The sequence below is a fragment of the Sturnus vulgaris genome, chromosome 5 (assembly GCF_052056855.1).
Source record: "Sturnus vulgaris isolate bStuVul1 chromosome 5, bStuVul1.hap1, whole genome shotgun sequence".
Taxonomy (NCBI): Eukaryota; Metazoa; Chordata; class Aves; order Passeriformes; family Sturnidae; genus Sturnus; species Sturnus vulgaris.
The window spans coordinates 67,637,764-67,654,519 of NC_142247.1; the positions used below are offsets into that span (position 1 = coordinate 67,637,764).

General features: G+C 43.7%; 1 protein-coding gene across 5 annotated transcripts in view; it reads left to right on the plus strand.

Annotated features, from left to right (window-relative positions):
• The window catches only part of FAM107B (family with sequence similarity 107 member B), a 126,313-nt gene that overhangs the window by 50,258 nt on the left and 59,299 nt on the right, over nucleotides 1–16,756 (plus strand). Inside the window, exons 1-2 of one of the 5 annotated variants that reach the window (XM_014883098.2) lie at nucleotides 10,513–10,649; nucleotides 12,414–12,529. The exons of 1 other annotated variant lie outside the window; for it this stretch is intronic. The gene's annotated coding sequence lies outside the window, so the exon portion shown is untranslated. Of the gene's footprint in view, nucleotides 1–10,512; nucleotides 10,650–11,397; nucleotides 12,530–16,756 lie in introns of those variants that run through there. 3 more of the 5 variants (XR_015804096.1, XM_014883100.2, XM_014883097.2) reach the window with 3 other exon arrangements.

Consider the following 16,756-nt stretch of genomic DNA (forward strand, 5'->3'; position numbering starts at 1 on the left):
CTGTTAACACATACATAAATTAGAAAAAAACCACTGATTTTCCATTCTGTCTCTTTCTGGGAATGAATACATGGAAAAACACCACTCATCATAGGAGATGAATGAAATACCCCTCCACTGCCATTAAGTCCAGGGAATACAGACAATGAGAGACATACAGGGGAAGATTTGGTGTTACAGGCAATGTAAATGCCATTTATCCAGGCTTTAATGCATAGGAAGCTCCCATAAGGAAGAACAAACAGAATCACCCACATTACAGAGTCTGTCCAGGATCACCCGAAGTCTAATATCTGTTTTCTAGTAGAATTGGTATTTTCTAAGGAAGATTTCTTTCCCCCCAGAAACAAGTTTTTGGACTAAATGGAAATATTTGTTAAAAGTTTTAGGAAGGCATGTGAGATTTGGTTAATACATGAAGAAACCCTGAAAAAATGGTTTGATTTTAAACTAGAACAGAATTGTTTTCAAGTTTTCATTTAAATATTTTGCAAGAAAGCCAGAAATTATGTCTGAACAGCTGTTTTTATCAGATCAGAGTCAGCTTGAGTATTGTATGTGTACTAAAAAAGACAAATTTGCAACTCAGTATAACTCCTCTCAGAGGAGTTTATATAAACTCCTGCCAAAACCCACCCTGTAACTATGTCCATCCAAGTGGTGGACATTCCCCTTATGATTTCCACAGTTCAAGGACATTTAGTCTAAGTAGAGACTAAATGCTTTCTGCAGGGCCATGATGGTGAGTGAATACACTGGGAAAACTCCACTCCTCTACAGCCAAGTTGTTCATTCTCTCACTTCTAGGGCTGTATTTTTCTAAAGATTGATTTCTGATGTTTTCTAACCATCCTTTATTTCCCCAGGACACTGAAGTGAATTATTTCACTTCTATGCTTCCAGGAAAAGCCAGCAGGAAGCCCTTTGTTTCCCTTTCTTCCTCCTTTGTGCTAAGGGGATTTATTTAATACAGCTGGGAGGTCAGGCCCCCAGAGGTCTATTTGTACGTAATTCTACAACTGCCTTGCATTATAAAAGAATGCAAATGCAATATGTATTGACTCTATGGGTCACAGTGGCACATCTTGTTTGGGGAAATATTGAAGTTATCTGTAAGTACGTAAGTAAGGGAGTGTACTGAAGTATGCTGTATTTACAGGGTGCCTCTGCCTTAGTTAGTAACACAGAAGAAGCAGCTGATCAAAACCAGAATACAAATGGCATAAATTTGAGGGAATTACAAGGAGATAATTCAGATTTAAATCCTTTGATAAAAGGGGCCACAATTTAGCAAGATGAGTCCTGTAGCCATGTAAATGAGAGCAGAGCTTTTCATTGGACCTATTTGTTTTGGTAATTGTTTGTCATGGGGCAGCCCCACTCACCATTCAGCCTTTCATCTCTCCTTAAAAAACACTCTGTAGCTTTTTTTTTTAAGTGAAATTATTGTTTTGATGAATCCTGCTAGAAACTAAAGCAGGATTACAAAGCCAGAATTGCAATAAGGGATACTGGGTACTTAGGGAGAGGTGAAACCTCACTTTGACTAAATTGTAATTAGAACTATTTTTCCAGGATTGTGGACCTAACTAAAATTAAGAATCTCTTGCTGATTTTGAGGGGGCTTGGGTTAAACAATACTGTTGAGATCTAACACTAGAGAAGCCTATAGAAGTTTGCCTCCATTGACCATAGGATAATGTTTCCTTTAAGAAGAATTGTACTAAGTGATGGCAACAAAAAACCTTACCAGTGCAGAATGAGAAGATTATTAAGCTTTGAAATTCCTTGCCAAAAGATACTGCCAGAGTCTCACATTAATTTAAAGATAAGCTGGACAAGTCCAAGGGAAAAAAAGACTGATAGAGGGTTGTATCTAGGAATTTTGATCTATTTGTTGAAATTAGCAGAAATCTGCAGTCAGTTAGGAGGCTGTGAGTATCTAGAGACTGTGAGTGGAGTATCATGTATGTCTGCCCTTTTTTTGTAGTACTCCTTGGGAATTTACCTTTGTAAATGGATTGTGACAGATTTTTAACATGAACACTACAGCCACTCTTTACAGATTTTTATGTCTTTATACTATGATTGATCAGAAGGAAGCACAAGAAAGGTTCCCAAGAGGATCCTGCCCCAGGACTGGCAGTGTTTCCTTGGGCTGGCAGTGTAGGCTGAGGAAGGATGATCTGTGTGTAGTCTCACCATGCCCTCAGATGAGTGCTCCCCTTTCTGTCATCTGCCATCCCAATCTAGCTTGGCACAAATTAATGATCTAGCAAAACCAGCTCACATAGATGACAGCAGCAATGAGACAGATTTTTAATTTCCCACCAGAGATGTCAAAATTCACTCTGTATTTGGAGCTGGGTGAACAATAAACTTCTCTTAGATGAAAGAAAACACTGTGGAATAAACATAATCCAAGATGTTAATGCATAATTAGAATAAGTCATTAATGTTATGTTGAGTCAAACTGCCATGTAACCTTGGTGTGGGCTTACAGGTTTCATGAATTTAATTCCTAAATGCACATTTTCCCCTGAATGAAATAAATCCTGTTTCTTCCTACTTATCCTGGTGAAAATACAAAGCTGTAAATAAGTCACCCATCTAATAGTACTCAAACATGGTTTTTAGATTTGCATAAAGTCAATGTGCAATGTAAGACTTTTTCCAGAGGAAGGGTTCCCACAAAAGGCAAGGTTCAAGATAGGCCAGAGCTCAGGCAGGACCTGCAAAGCTGGACTTGGGTGCTGTGGTTTGTGTGTAAGACCATAGAAAGTAAGAGCAGTTGTCTCAGTTACTGGAACTTGGAGCAGGAACTGATCTAACAGGAGCACTAACAGATTCTTTTATTCACCCTTTATTCACTATAATAGGATGACTCTACAAATGAGATACTTTTGTTCATGTAGTTATAAGATGGACTAACTCATCTCCATCAGCACTGATGTGTTGAAACTCATCCAGCAATCCAGAATATAATTTATCCCTAACACAAAAAGATGTTAAGAAAAGCTTGTCCCTTTTCTGTTTGCTCTCTCACATCTATTGATCTCATAAATTAAATGTCTTTCCTGTATTTTGGCATGGCCATGAATCATCTCCCAAGGGTTTCTGTGGCAGGCTGGGGACTCTAAAGTGACTTACCCAATACCTTTCCAAAGGTTGTCACCTGAATTGTCATAATGTTGTTCTGGCAGAGAGAAATACTTACAAGTAGTTCTACTGAAAGGTAGAACCTTCAAACTGATTTTTAGAACTGATTGTGATAAAATAACAGTCAACATTAGTAGGAGTGGTGTTTTCCCTTTGGAAACCACATGAAAATCAGGAGACTGGCCTGAAAATGCTTACCTTCACTCTTAAGTAGTCATGTTTACCTTATGTAGGAATAATAGTTTATCTCATTTCATGTTCACCGGGGAAGCCACTTCTTGAATTGTACTCTCCAATAATTGAGGAGACGTGCAGGATTAGATCAGTATTTATAATGAGGGGAGAGCAGCCCTGAGGCAGATGCTCTTAAGCAGAGCTATAATTTACTGGCAACCTTATCTAAGATATGGTCAGTCAATAAGAAAGCCTCAGAGGACTTCAGGGTAGCCACAGCGTCAATCAACCTGCTGATTTCTTCATGAGGAATACCAGCTGGTTACTAGACCACAGGGGGCAGACAATAAAAATGAAGAGTTAGGAACAGAATAATGACTTATTTCAAGTGGGAAACCAGGAAAATAGTTTGAAACCTATTTCAGTTAATTGCTTGCTTTGCTGTCATTACTCCATTACTATTTGTAGCAGAATTGGTGACAAGAGACTCAGCTGAAATTCTAAACTGATTAAGCTGAAATGGACCTATTGAGCCTTCACTACCCATTGCTAAGGCTCTGATACAGCATTCCCCATATTTTCTTTCTTGATTTACACAATACACTAATACACAACCCAGCTTCTCAGCCACGGTTGGAAATGCAGGCTATGGCTCTGCTTTCCCCTGGGATTCTATCCCATTTACTTTGTCTCTTCAGCTTCTTCCCACAGTTCTCCCCATATGTCTAGAAGACCAAGACAAGCACTCCCATGATGAATGACTCACTGAGAAAGAATCAGAGGGACTTTGAACTTATTTTAGCACAACTTCCCCAGGAAGAACGACCCCAGAAGTCCCAACTGCATGCAGGACCAGAGATAATCCAGGCAGAATTTTATGGTGTGACTGCCTAAGACGGGGCTAAGAGAGCTGGAGATGCCATGTGGTGATCACAGACCCAGTTCTGGGATGGGCACACACTCCAGTGTGTTACTGGGACAGTGAGAACCTGGAGCTCTGACTCTTGTTCCCAGGACTCCTACTAGCCCAGTGTGTTGGCTTGAAAGTCTCTGTCACCCCTATCACTTCCCTAAATCATCTGCCATCCTGTAGTTTTTTTTATATTTATGAAAATTCTGGAAAACCAGAGCAGCTTGGCTATATTAAGGATTTCTATGTGCTCAGCAATTGTTGTGGTATCTTAAATTGGGCTAACCTGCCCTTGCAAAGGGATTCGCATACATTCAAAACTGTTTCAGCATGGAGCCACCAGTTCTGCAGAGCCTGCACAGAAGGTCTGAAATGCTGAGCTTGCTCAAGACTCTGCTTGGCACAGCAAAGCCCATGTTCATGGATTTCTTCATAGGAAATCACACATAGAAATATAGGGAACTCAACACCTAGAGATTCAACTTCTTGCTTTAGATATCAAAGGCCAGCAGGTGGGTTGTTTTTTTTTCTTTTTTGTTACTTTATTTTTAGGCACAGTGATCTCTAATTCTCCTATTAATTTCAACTAGGGTTGGAAGTTGAAAATCTAGTTTTAAAATAAGACATGCTTATATATTCTGCTAATGGGCATGCTGCAAACACCATGGTTATTGATATCTTACAGTATCAGATACTAGGGGGAAAATTAACTCTATCCCAACCAAAACCAGGAGAAGTTGTTAGGTTTAACTAGCACTTTGAGATCCTGTGATGGAAGATGCTGTAGAGTCTTCATCTATGTGCATGATCCTCTGCAAGTGTGTTCATGCCCATTGAAAGTTCCCAGAGTGCAATCATTACTGCACAAAAGACAGTAATAAAGCTACTTGTCCCTTGCAATTTGCATGTACTTTATGGCAAGCACAGAGAATATCTGCCCATCTTTCCTTTCATGGAGGAAAGAGCACTTGATTATTTCTTATAGTGGGAAATGATATGAGATTGTTCCAATTGCTGTAGGGCCACCCCAAGTACAGTCTAACATCCTGTCATCCTGGGTAAATAAACCAGCTTGGGAATGGAAAAATTTGCCCAGCCTGCACAACAGTCCAGATGTGTCCTGGCAGGAGGCAAGGACAGACCTCCTCAGAGGCTTTGTCTCACGTTTTTCTGGGTCTCCAGCTATTACAGCTGTATTTCCACAAACCTTCCTATGGCATCCCTGGGAAGACAGCTGGGCATGCCTTTTTAGGCCCAGTAAAAGCAAAATTCCTTGTGATATCCACAGAACAGGAGCAGTTTCCAAACCTTCATCATGAAGCTTTACATTTCATCTCATCTAAGAGGCAGGCAGAAATACAGGCTCAGTCTAAACTAACTTGAGGTCTGTGGCAATTTTAGCAACGGCTTAATTAGCTGAATGAGGCTTTCTGTGTCAGACATAACTCTGGAGAAGTAAAATGGGGAGGAATTCTGGTATCATTACTTGCAGCACCTCAAGGCTTTGGCCCTACAGAGGATGCCAGTGATGTGCTGTCAAGCCTGTTAAAATGGTCTGCATTACAACCCTGAGCCCATCTGTAAATGTATGTTTGAGGATCTACTTTCCCCAGAAAAGTGCCATGGAATGCTAGGTACTGTGTATCTGTATTTTACATAGGATGTGTTTCCTTTCCACTGATCCTGTGTCCTTCAAGATCAAAGTGACACGTTTGCCTGCTTACCTGTGCCAGTGCAAGGGGTACAGTTTGTATTCTAGAACGATGTAAGATCACTATAATGACATGACAAGGTGAGCAAAGGCACATAAAAATGGCAAATTTAGGGGCGAAGGTGGCCAGAAAACCACAATCCAAGTATATCTTTAATTTTCTGACCTAATCTTATGAGACCTTGAAGTTCTAGAAGTCAATATCTTATTTTATCTGAAGATGAACCTCACTTAGCGTCTTCTATCTGTAAGTTCAAATGGTGTCAGTAAGGAAGGCACAGTTATTTTCTCTGTTCTACTAGACCAGAACCTGAGAGGCAGAATTACTTATTTCAGGTGGCCCAGAGAGTCAGTAGTGGAGGCAATATGAGAAGCTGGGTCTTAAGTCCTAGAAGAGGGAGTACAGAACAGCTTTTCAGACTACAGCCAGGGATAAAATCAACCTTGAAAAAAGTGATCAAATGAAATACTGGTTTTGGAAGGTAAATTAAATCCCCTTTTCTTCTGCAGCCTGGGGAATGAGCATGTTTTGGATCCAACTGTGTGATATTAATCACAATATGGAATATTTGAGCCAAAGGTCATCCACAGGGGGCCAACTATTAACATGTGGGATTTATCTGTCTACTTCTTCCATAAAGATGCCATGTGCTGGAAAATTAAATTTCTGAGTGCCAGTGTGGAGTGCAGTCTGTTTTTTTCCACTGCTCTTTGTGATTCGATCCAGAACCATTTCCTTTCACTGTATGTTCAGAAGGGGAGGAAGCAAAGGTGGCATCCTGATCTTCATTATTAATACACAGGAAAACTTGGAGGAAATCCCTTTTATGCCTCTGTCTTTGTGTAAAGAAAACCCTGCAAGCTCTGAAGTCATATTGTTCAGCTCCTATATATATATGTTCATCTATGTGCATAGCAGATGTTTCTTCAAATACTTAACTGATGTTTCTGCAGAATTATGGTATGGAAAAACACTCATACCAACCTGCATTCCCGCTGATTTACTTCTATTAAATTAAAAATCTCGAAATTTAAAGTGGCTACAGGGCAATAAAGAAAACCAGTCTCCTGTGAATCAAGTCAGTGCTTCCCTACATTATATGGAATAAAAATCGTGGTGTACAGGCAGCACTCAACTCCCGTTTGCAAAGGGGAGCAGGCAAGAGGGAGGCATTTTGCCACTCTGGGTGAAGGAAATACACAAAGCTAGAAAAATTCAGAGGAAGGCATCTAGCTGAAGCTGGTCAGGTGCTGCCTTGTACAACCAGCAGAAGCACTTCCAAAGGAATTAGTCCAGTTCTAATACAGACATTTAGGATAGAAGGCACAAATCTCTCTCAGAGGGTACCTACCTCTTCCCCAGCCTTCATGACCTGCTCAGACAACACATCTGTTTGCAGACAGCTGAAACTAAGCAAGGGGAAACCCACAGCAGCTGACTCCACTTGTGTCTGCCCCTGTAATATACTCCACTTTGTCTCTGCTACATTAAAAATGTTATTACTATTATTTAAGGTTATAATGTGGTAACACTCAAATGCCAAGTATGGTGCAGGCACGGTGTAAAATGCAATTCCCTGCCTCACAAAGAGGGACTTAATTTAAAGGATGATTTTGCTTTTAATTCTGCAGTTTGACTAAAAAAAAATCCAAACAGCAACAGGCAATTAAAATACATAATACTTGATTCATGACATATCAAAATGCCAAAGTACATATTACAAATGTCCCGTGATGATCATATGATAGAATGTCTGTGCACTTTTGGCTATAATGGAATTTTTTCACATTAAGTATTTCCAGTGAATCATTCTGTCTAAACTGCAGCCAGTTTATTAATTTTTTTTAATTCCAATACACTGCCTTTCATTTAAAATGAAATGGTAATGTTTTACATTTATATATTGCTTTTCATCTAGAAAGATCCCTGAGGCTTTTTTGAGCACTTTCTAGAGTTTCAGTACCCACAGTGCTGGGGGGAGAAGGTTCGTCATGAGTGAAATGCAGTTGTGGCCAAATTTCTTCATCACGTGAACCGTGGACTGTAATTTTCATGTGGTCAAAAAGCAAAAGAAGGAATAGGAATTCCAGGAATTTGAGTGGCTCACAAATGGGAGACAATGCTGACCACTGATGTGTTTCTCTCTTAGGGGCTGCAGCTGAGCTGGACTGACTCATTCCCCTGCCAGGGGTCTGAGATACCAGGCAGCCCTTGCACCAAAACCAGGCAATGTGATGACTCAAGTTATCCCTTAAATTGCTCGTGAGATGTTTGACTCAGAGCTTTCATTTGAGCACAGTCTTTTATGAGGCACTGAGTGAGGAATTAACAGGACAACAAGTTGATCTCAGCCATCGCTGGTCTTCAGGTGTGTCTTTGGTGAGTTCTTTCACCTTTCTGCTCTTCCCAAATCTTCCCCTTTCTTGCTTCTGTCCAGCAATATTTTTCAGATCTGGATACAGCCATGGCAGCTTAGGGGCTGCACAGCATTACAGTAATTTCACAAAGCACAAGATAATTCTGTATGTGTGTGGACTTTGCTAAATCTGCACCCGCCAACAATGCTCCATAACCACACACTTAAACGGAATGTTTAACAAACAGCAACAGAACACCATGAAAAATGCCCGTGCTCCTTTGACAAGCCATGACAAGAGACCCAGAATTTTTTTGTAATTTTGCTAAAGAAAATTCCATTTAAAGGTGTGGATATGCAGGATCTGCTAGGAAGACCATACATATCACAACAAAATAGTTGTCTGACCAGAGGAAGAGTCGGGAAACACTGATGTAACGTGTCAGATTTCAGAGCAGGGACAACTGTGTAGTGTCTAAGGCAACAGAGATAAAAAACTTGATCAGGGCTACTACAAAGTGTCTTTGGAATACAAATTGTTAATGCTTGCATACAAAAATGATATGGAGAGGTCTTTAAGGTCAAAAATGCAAAAGATAGGGAAATCCAGCATTCTGCTGGCCTTGCAGTTAATTTTATTTCGTTGCTGTTTGCAATTTTCTGGCCATAAACTATTTCCCCCCCCCACCATGCTTCAGATGGAGGGTTGCTCACAGACTAGGGAACTAATCAATATTTATACTGCCTCATTCATCCAGGCACATCATTTTACCACATCTATTTAAAAAGAATCAATTTTTATGAGGTTTTCTCTATACAGTGTCCATGAGCACCACATACAGAACAACTACATCTCACTCCTGTAAAGGAAAGTGCTGGGAATGAGGCAGTCCACTGCCAGGGCTGGGACTGCGAACATGGACAACATAAATGGTTGTCCAGATTGGCATGTCACAAGGCACTTTTGGAGGAGCATTTAGTATTTTTAACATTTTATTTGTTCACGGGACAGCTCTGATTGTGTATGCAGGTGCTTGGCAGCTGGCTTGAATTGAACCAGATGTGACAATGGCCACTGGTGCCCTGGATTTCATCTATTTCCTAGGTTTCAACCCGGCTGCCGTTTATTCCTAGTGGAAGAACAGCTGCACACAAAGACCTGAACAGTTTTTCAGTACTTACCAGCACTCAGGATTTCAGCCCTGTCTCACAGTAAACATGTTTCTCCAACTCACTCGCTGCCCTTCCCATCCCGGGGCAGAGGGTTATTTAGGATAAATTCGGTGGAAATAGCACCATCTACTGAGCACCCAACACTCCTCCTGCTGGGACCTCTGGGGCTGGGGTTTGCAGGGGAAGGGTGTCTCCAAGCCCAAAGGGATGCTGAAGGCTTAGGTCCTCAAATTACTGAGCTCCCCAGCTCAGGCTGAAGCTTTCCATCCCTGAGATGACTCCAGCGCTGTGCTGTGATTCAAATCATCTGTTTCGAAGAAACGCAAAATAATCCCAGTGATGAATATGCAAAAGAAATCTATTTAATACCAGTGTATACCCCAGCGTGTAAACACACATTTCATCTCCAAATGTCTTTGTTTGGGTTCATTCCCAGGTCTGTGCACGCTATGCTGTGTCCCAGATTCTCTCCTGTCCCCATCGTGTGATGCTCACTCGGAGACAGATTTTTTGGGTACATTGAACACGTGTTGGCTGGCCGGCCGTGACCTCTTGGCCTCTAACTCGGATGGGGACCTTAGTTCCTACAGAACGAACAGTGAGAACATCCACAGGGAAAAAGCTCTGGGATACGGGAAGGAACCCCTCGGGAAAGTTACAGGCAGGCACAACTGGGAAATTATTTTCCATGGAGAGAGACGCGGCTCCCGTAGGTGAGCGGGGCCGCTCAGCGCACCCACGGCCCCAGCAGGAGTTTGAGAACTGAGAACCACCCGTGCCTGCCCCACTCGCGTTATCCGTCCCGGGGCAGGGAATCACTGAGCCCCTGGAGCCCGGCCCAGCCCGCCACACAAGCCCAGTTTTCCCCGATTTCCCTCGGGATTTCCCCCTCAGCCATCCCCGCCACCCCGGATTTTTCCACGCCTGACAACAAAGGAGGCGGCGGGGCGGCCGCGGCGGTGACTCAGCGCCGGGCCCGCCCCCGGCCCGCCCCGCCGCTCCCCTCAGGCGCGGCCGGGCCGGCTCCGCGCGTGTGGCGGGGCCGGGCGGACACTCCGGCGGCACCGGGCGGGCGAGCGGGCAGCGGCCGCTCCTCTCCGTCCTTCCTCGGCTCCTCCTGCCCTCGTCCCCCGCGCTGCCGGGTGGGCAGAGCCGCCCCGCCGAGGTGGGTTCTGTGCGCGCTCCGCACACAAAGGCGCTGGCGCGGAGGGACGGGATATCCCAGCCCGGGGGGGCTGAGGGACGGCGGCTCCCGGGGAGGAGAGGCGGGAGCGGCGGTTCCCGGCTGCGGGGCACCCGCGCCTTCCTTCGTGGAGGGAAACACGGGGGGTTTTTCGTGGCTATGCATAAATTAAAGGGGGGATCAAGCAGGAGGGTGCCTGGGGGGTGTGCAGGGCTCCGGCCGTGCTGCCGGTCCCACCGCCTCCCGTGGGTGTTCCCATGAAGCTGGTGGGTGTTCGGCGTGTTTTGTGGACAGCTTTGATCCTTGGGTGGCTCTTGCAGCCGTGGGAGCACCCCCATAATACTGTGGGTGCAGGCTGGTAGGACTGGGGGAATGGGTGGTGGTGGACAGGAAAAGCAAAAAGTTGGAAAAGCAAATAAAAATCAGAAATATTTTATTTCCTATACGTGGTGCTCTGTAAAATGAGCATTCAGAGCGGCTGAACTTCTGGTGTGGGCAGTGGATGTCTTCTTCCAGATCTTTAAAACAAGTAGAAGCTGGGAGCGGGACAAGCCTCGAGGAACTGCTTCTCCTGGGCTCCCACTGCTCCCACCTGGGTCTGTCAGACTTTCCTTCAAGGACCCCGGAAATTCAACTGTCCAGGTGTTCCAGGTGTTCCTGTGCATTGGGTTGAAAGGCTGCCAAGCTGGCCAGGGAGAGTGCACGGAGAAACGCGTTGTGGGGGTGCAAAAGGGCAACGGGTGCAGTACGGGAGCTCTGTGTACCTAAACTATTTGTTTGCTTCAGCCATTGAATTTTTTCATAGCTTAATGATTTTTGGCGTAAATCGATACTATGCAAATGTGGTGTACGGCCGTGGCTGGCGTTGGAGCAGAGTCTGGCCCTGTAAGCCCAAGGCATGCTTGTGGTGAACTGGAGAGAATGGCAGAAACATGTGAACTTGCGGGATTTCATCGAGAATTTACATGGTCAAACAAAAATGTAACAAAAGGAGGAAAAGATGCTTCTGTGTGAGCATAGTGTGGTCGCGGTGTATAGTTTGTGGTGGGAATATTGTTGAATAGCTCTGGCACTGGGGCTGCTCAGCGTTGTGGTATGTCTGTGTGTGCTGGGTCCTGTAGCACCAGTCAGCACATTCAACTTTCGTTGACTTGGCAGAGGAGTGTGGAAGGATGTTGTTGAAAATGAGAATGATTGCTTGTGGATCTGGTAGGCAGTTTGGGAGGTATTTAAACTGACTTTCATTTCCTTGTGATAGGAACAGGACGCTGGGAATCTGTTGCTTTGTTGATGGACGTTTTCCTATGGACAGGCAGTGTGCGCTATGAATGTGATGGCTGCTTGTTTGGTGTCAGCGATATTTGCTTAGGGACAATAAGCAATTGTTTGCTGAGCTTTATTAAGAACCAGAAATGCCCTATATCTCCTGAAACAAAGCCTTTTCTGTTTTAATGCGACTGTGGGCCAATTTCATGCTTGGTGTAGTTCCACTGATGATGGTGGAGTTTTGCCAGGGATGATTTTGGCAGGTGAAATGTCACTTCTGTGTCGATAATGCTCAAGAGTAGTGTCGCTATATTGTCTTCAGGACTTGAGTATTGTTAATTAAAATGGCGTGCTGATACTTCCCAAAAGTTAGAAGTGGGAGAATCATCTTATCAGGTCCTCATGATACTTTCCTGCTTGCTTTCTCCTTTTTGCTTCAGATCTCATATCCCTTAATTTATTCTCTTCCTTCTTTTTCAGTCTTAGCATCTTTTTTCTCTTCAGAATTAAGAAGTATCTCTGAAGTCCAGTTCACCTCCAAGCATTTAAAGGTTTTTGAAGCTCTGTTGAAGTGTGCACCACCCCTGCACGACTGGGTAAGTGAGGAGCTGTGTGGCAGCTGCAGTTGAGAGATCTTTCTCGAACATGCTCTCCTTCACAATCTGATTTGTGTGGTGGCTCTGGTCAGTGTGTTTGCTGAAGTGGCAGATTGTTCCACTGCGTGACTCTGACAAACAGCCTGGATTGAGAGAGTGATAGACTGGGCTGGGGGTGGGGGAGTCTCTCAGTTTTTACACAACTGCCCATACTCAGGGCATTGAGAAACTGGTTTTGAGAACACTCGTCATGATTTCAGTAAGGACAGGGAAATTACCTAAAACTTGGGGCAGAAGGAAAAATGGGCAAAGATAAAAGGAAATAATCATGTTTGCTAGCTGTGAGAAGAAGAGTGGAGCTGTTTAAGCCGTAATTGACTCTTAACAGAAAAACCTTGGCTCCATCAACGTTTCAAAGAAAGTATTTTATTGAATAAAGCTATATTATCTTTGTAAGCGGTTAACAGTATTAAATACATGTGGCTAACTCTTGATCTGTTCTGGGACTGTGGTCGTTGTAAACAGAGCCAGTTTCAATGCTCAGCCTCTGCTGGGCCGTTTTGTATCTGACATCTCTGCACTGCATAACTTTGGATCTGTTTGCATCTCATAAGAACACAGAGAGAGCATGTCTGACAGCTCAGGGCTGATACCGTTCTGACACAGCATCAAAGAGCAAGACACATGCACGGTCTGACTGTGAAAGGGGAAGAAAGTGCTTAATGCTTTTTCTGCTCAGTTATTAGTCTAAAGTTTGTTCTGGTTTGCCCAGACCTGGTGTGTTTTTGACTGTCAGTGAAGTCTGGTTTGCAGCACGTTGCAAAGAGCCTGCAACTCTTCTGCGTTTACTTAAAAGGCATGTAAGTCAGGGTTTTGATGTTTCGTTTTGACATAAGACAGTGGAATGATTCAGATGGGGAAAGAGAATTGTTCGCATGCTAACCTGAACATAAAGCTGCAAATTTGATAGGAAAAACATATTTTTTGGAGAAAAATGTGGTTCTAAACAGGTAACTTATCTATCAGTGATACTTCCACTTCCCATGTCTTGCATGTTCTTGCCAGGCTTATCTCTTCGAATACTTAATTTATATTAATCTTTCTAAAACCATTATGAAGTGGAATACCATGTGTTCCCATTGTAGGGAAGACACCTCCCCTTTGCAGATGGGGAATAAAAGCACAAGCAGGAAAATAAGTTGTCTGTGAGCACACAGGAACTGTGTAGTGTTGGAAGAACTTGAACTCGTGTGTCCTGAGCTGTTGACTAGTGTTGAAATGAAAGTACTGCCCCTGGCAGAAGGAGCGGGAGAAGAGGCACAGCCCAAAAGGCACACTGTGAAAACTGTTTGGGTTACCTGGCTGTGATGTCCATAGTGGTCAACTGCTTTTCCATCACTACCATGCTGGTCTTTGTTAGACTGTGCAAAACAGAAGGGTTTTGTAGTGATAAATACTTAAAGAGACTCAGCATACTCAGGAGAGAAAAAAGAGAGGGACGTTTTCCTTCTCCTTTCTGTACCTGCCTTCAAATAGTGGGTGCTGTTTTTGCAGATGGGTCTTTGGGGAGGTCCTTCATCTGTCCCACTGCACAGCTGTGTGTGAGCAGGTGCCAGCAGAAGGGCAGAGGAGACTTTGCAGAGCCAGGTGGGTTATGGCAGGACCAGGACTGCCTTTCTTTGACCCCAGCAGGTGGGTGAGGTGGTTTTAGTGCAGATCCCCACGCTGAGAGACCAGGCTTTGGGTTTTTTTAAAAGTGTTTTCTAAAGGGCTGGCTGGTCTGATATGCACAAACACTCACGTAGCTGTTCTCACCTGGCTGCTTTTCTGCTTTGGGTTGTTGGTGTGAAGGGCTGTGGGTGTTGCATGACAGCAGGGAGTGGTCTGTGGCGGTTCTTCTGTGGCAGAAATCTTACAGGGCTATGTGAGCAGGGAGAAGTGGTATCTGCAAAAAAAAAGGAAGGATGTGGTCTTTTCTTCCCTTTCCTGTGTAACTCGAAGCACTGGAGCTTACCTGCTACCTCTGTGCTCTGTCACTTTGGGAAAACTGAAGTAATGCTTTTCCTTACAGTGCTATGTTTGATGCTTGATGATTTTAATTGTGAAGTCAGTCCTGTTTGTAACTTTGGTTTCAAAACAACTTTTGTGCTGACAGCCTACTTCTTGTGCTTGGGCCAGTGCTGTAAGTTTTGTGCAATGAAGGGTGGGACTCTCACAGGTGGGAGAACAGTGTTTCCAAGATGTGTCTATAAAATAATAAGTTGCAAAGATTTTGGAGCATTTGTGGGCAGTGCTGTCTACTGGTCTGTGTCACATTTTAAAATAACTTTTGAAATTAGTATTTCCTCCACTGGTTTAGCCTGCGTGTGTAGCTGAAAGGGCAGGTTTTGTGGTGACTTGGTGCAGTTTGCTTGTAGCACAGATCTAGTCTGCAGTGGGGTTTACTGAGGCTTTAGCAGGTCTTCAGCTTGCTTAGCTGGGACAAGGATCCTGGTTTTATGATGTCAGCAGCGAGCAAAATGCAATAACCTTTGCCTTGTTTAGCTTTATTTATCCTAGAACTCCTGGCTTTGCTTACATTTTTAAAATGTCTTTGACAACATGAAGGCAGAAGGTTGCCTTTTGTGCAGATACATGCTTCTCATCAAGTAAGAAATAGTGCAGTCATTTAGGAACAGTGGGACAAATCCCTTTCATTTAGATGAGCTCAATTTCTTTATTTTTACATTTATACTGCAATTCTTGGCAGCATATGTACTTTCAGGATGAACTGTAAAACCTCAATGCTGTCCTTCAGCAAATCTCAGCCATTTACGTTTACAGCCTCTCTGTGTGAGCTGCATTAGAGTCCTGTAGAGAGCTTGTGATGACAAAGCATGAAAAGTGCTGCCGCTATGAGGGGTATTTTAATATCCTGGAGAACAACCCTGTTGCTTGTTGTGGTAGGATGGATCTTGTGTTTTACCTTGTGCTGGAGAATTACTTACCTTTCTCATAAGCTATAGAGCTGAAACTTAGGAATGCTTTTGAAGGAGAAACTGCCCTCACGTTTGGCTTCATTGCAGCAGTCCCTCTGCTTTATAGTATATTTTAGGCCGGAGAAACTATGTCTTGTAAGTGTTTTTCTGTAGAGGGGAACTCACTTTGAGCTTCTTTTCCTTGCTTGATTATTTAGAGTTCTCCTGTGCCCTTTGAAGAATGTCCAGTTCACCATGCTTGTGCCCACTGGTGCTAACTACCTCACCAGGTCAGCAGTGTGTGCCCTGAAGGGGAGGCAAACACTGCCTATCAAAAGTATTTCAATGGTCATGGCATTCAGTGGGTTGGTGAGAGGAGGATGATGATGGCAAATAATAGAACAATTCCTTTCATTCCTTGCCTGTGCAGTGAGTGGGCATTTGTCAGACCTCATGTACATACACAGGCTTTTTTTTGTTCTGGTGCTAATAATAAATAGAGTTCACAGCTCAGAGTAGCCAGGACGATGTGGTGAGAAGTGGGTCAAGACCATTCGTGTGTGCATAACTGCATTCCTAATCTAGGCCAGTGCCTGTGCTGGATGCTTCTAAACAAGCTGAAAAGATTTCAGGGAAGCTGGAGTTTATGCTGTCAGCCGGGTGAAGTGCACCTCTAGCTGACTGGAGCACTTAAGGACAGGGCTCAGAGTGAATGGTCTGGAGTAGCTTTGCATGCTAGAAGGTCCACAGAGGTAGAGCTTTACTGTTCAGTACCTCTGAAGAGCCACGAGTTGAAGTCAAAGTAAACTCTTCTTCCTGGTAGGATGACTTGCTGAGCAGCCCTTCAAACATGTGCACTGCTCTGCTGTTTCACTGAAATATGTCTCTGCTACCTCAGTTTCCTCTGAAGTGTCACGGGACAAAGATGACTTGCTGAATTTCGCATTGCATTGCTGCCATGTCCTTCAGACTTGTTGCAGTGGTTGAGCTCCTTGGTGCACTTCAAGGAAGAGTGGGTGCCTGGCCTCACCCTGAGATGCAGTTTGGGGCTTGGCTTGGCTGATAGAAGAAGATAGAAGAATAGGAAGGAGGAATTTGATTGGGTTATGATTTCTTTTATGGTTCTGTGCTTTGGGTTTTTTTTCTTCATCCTAGAACTTTTCAAGGTTACTTGTCCTTGAAGAAGATCTATGAAATATAAGGCAAGATGTAATACACTTGTTTAACTCTCATAATACCTGGCATATCACTGCTGCTCCCTGAAAACAGT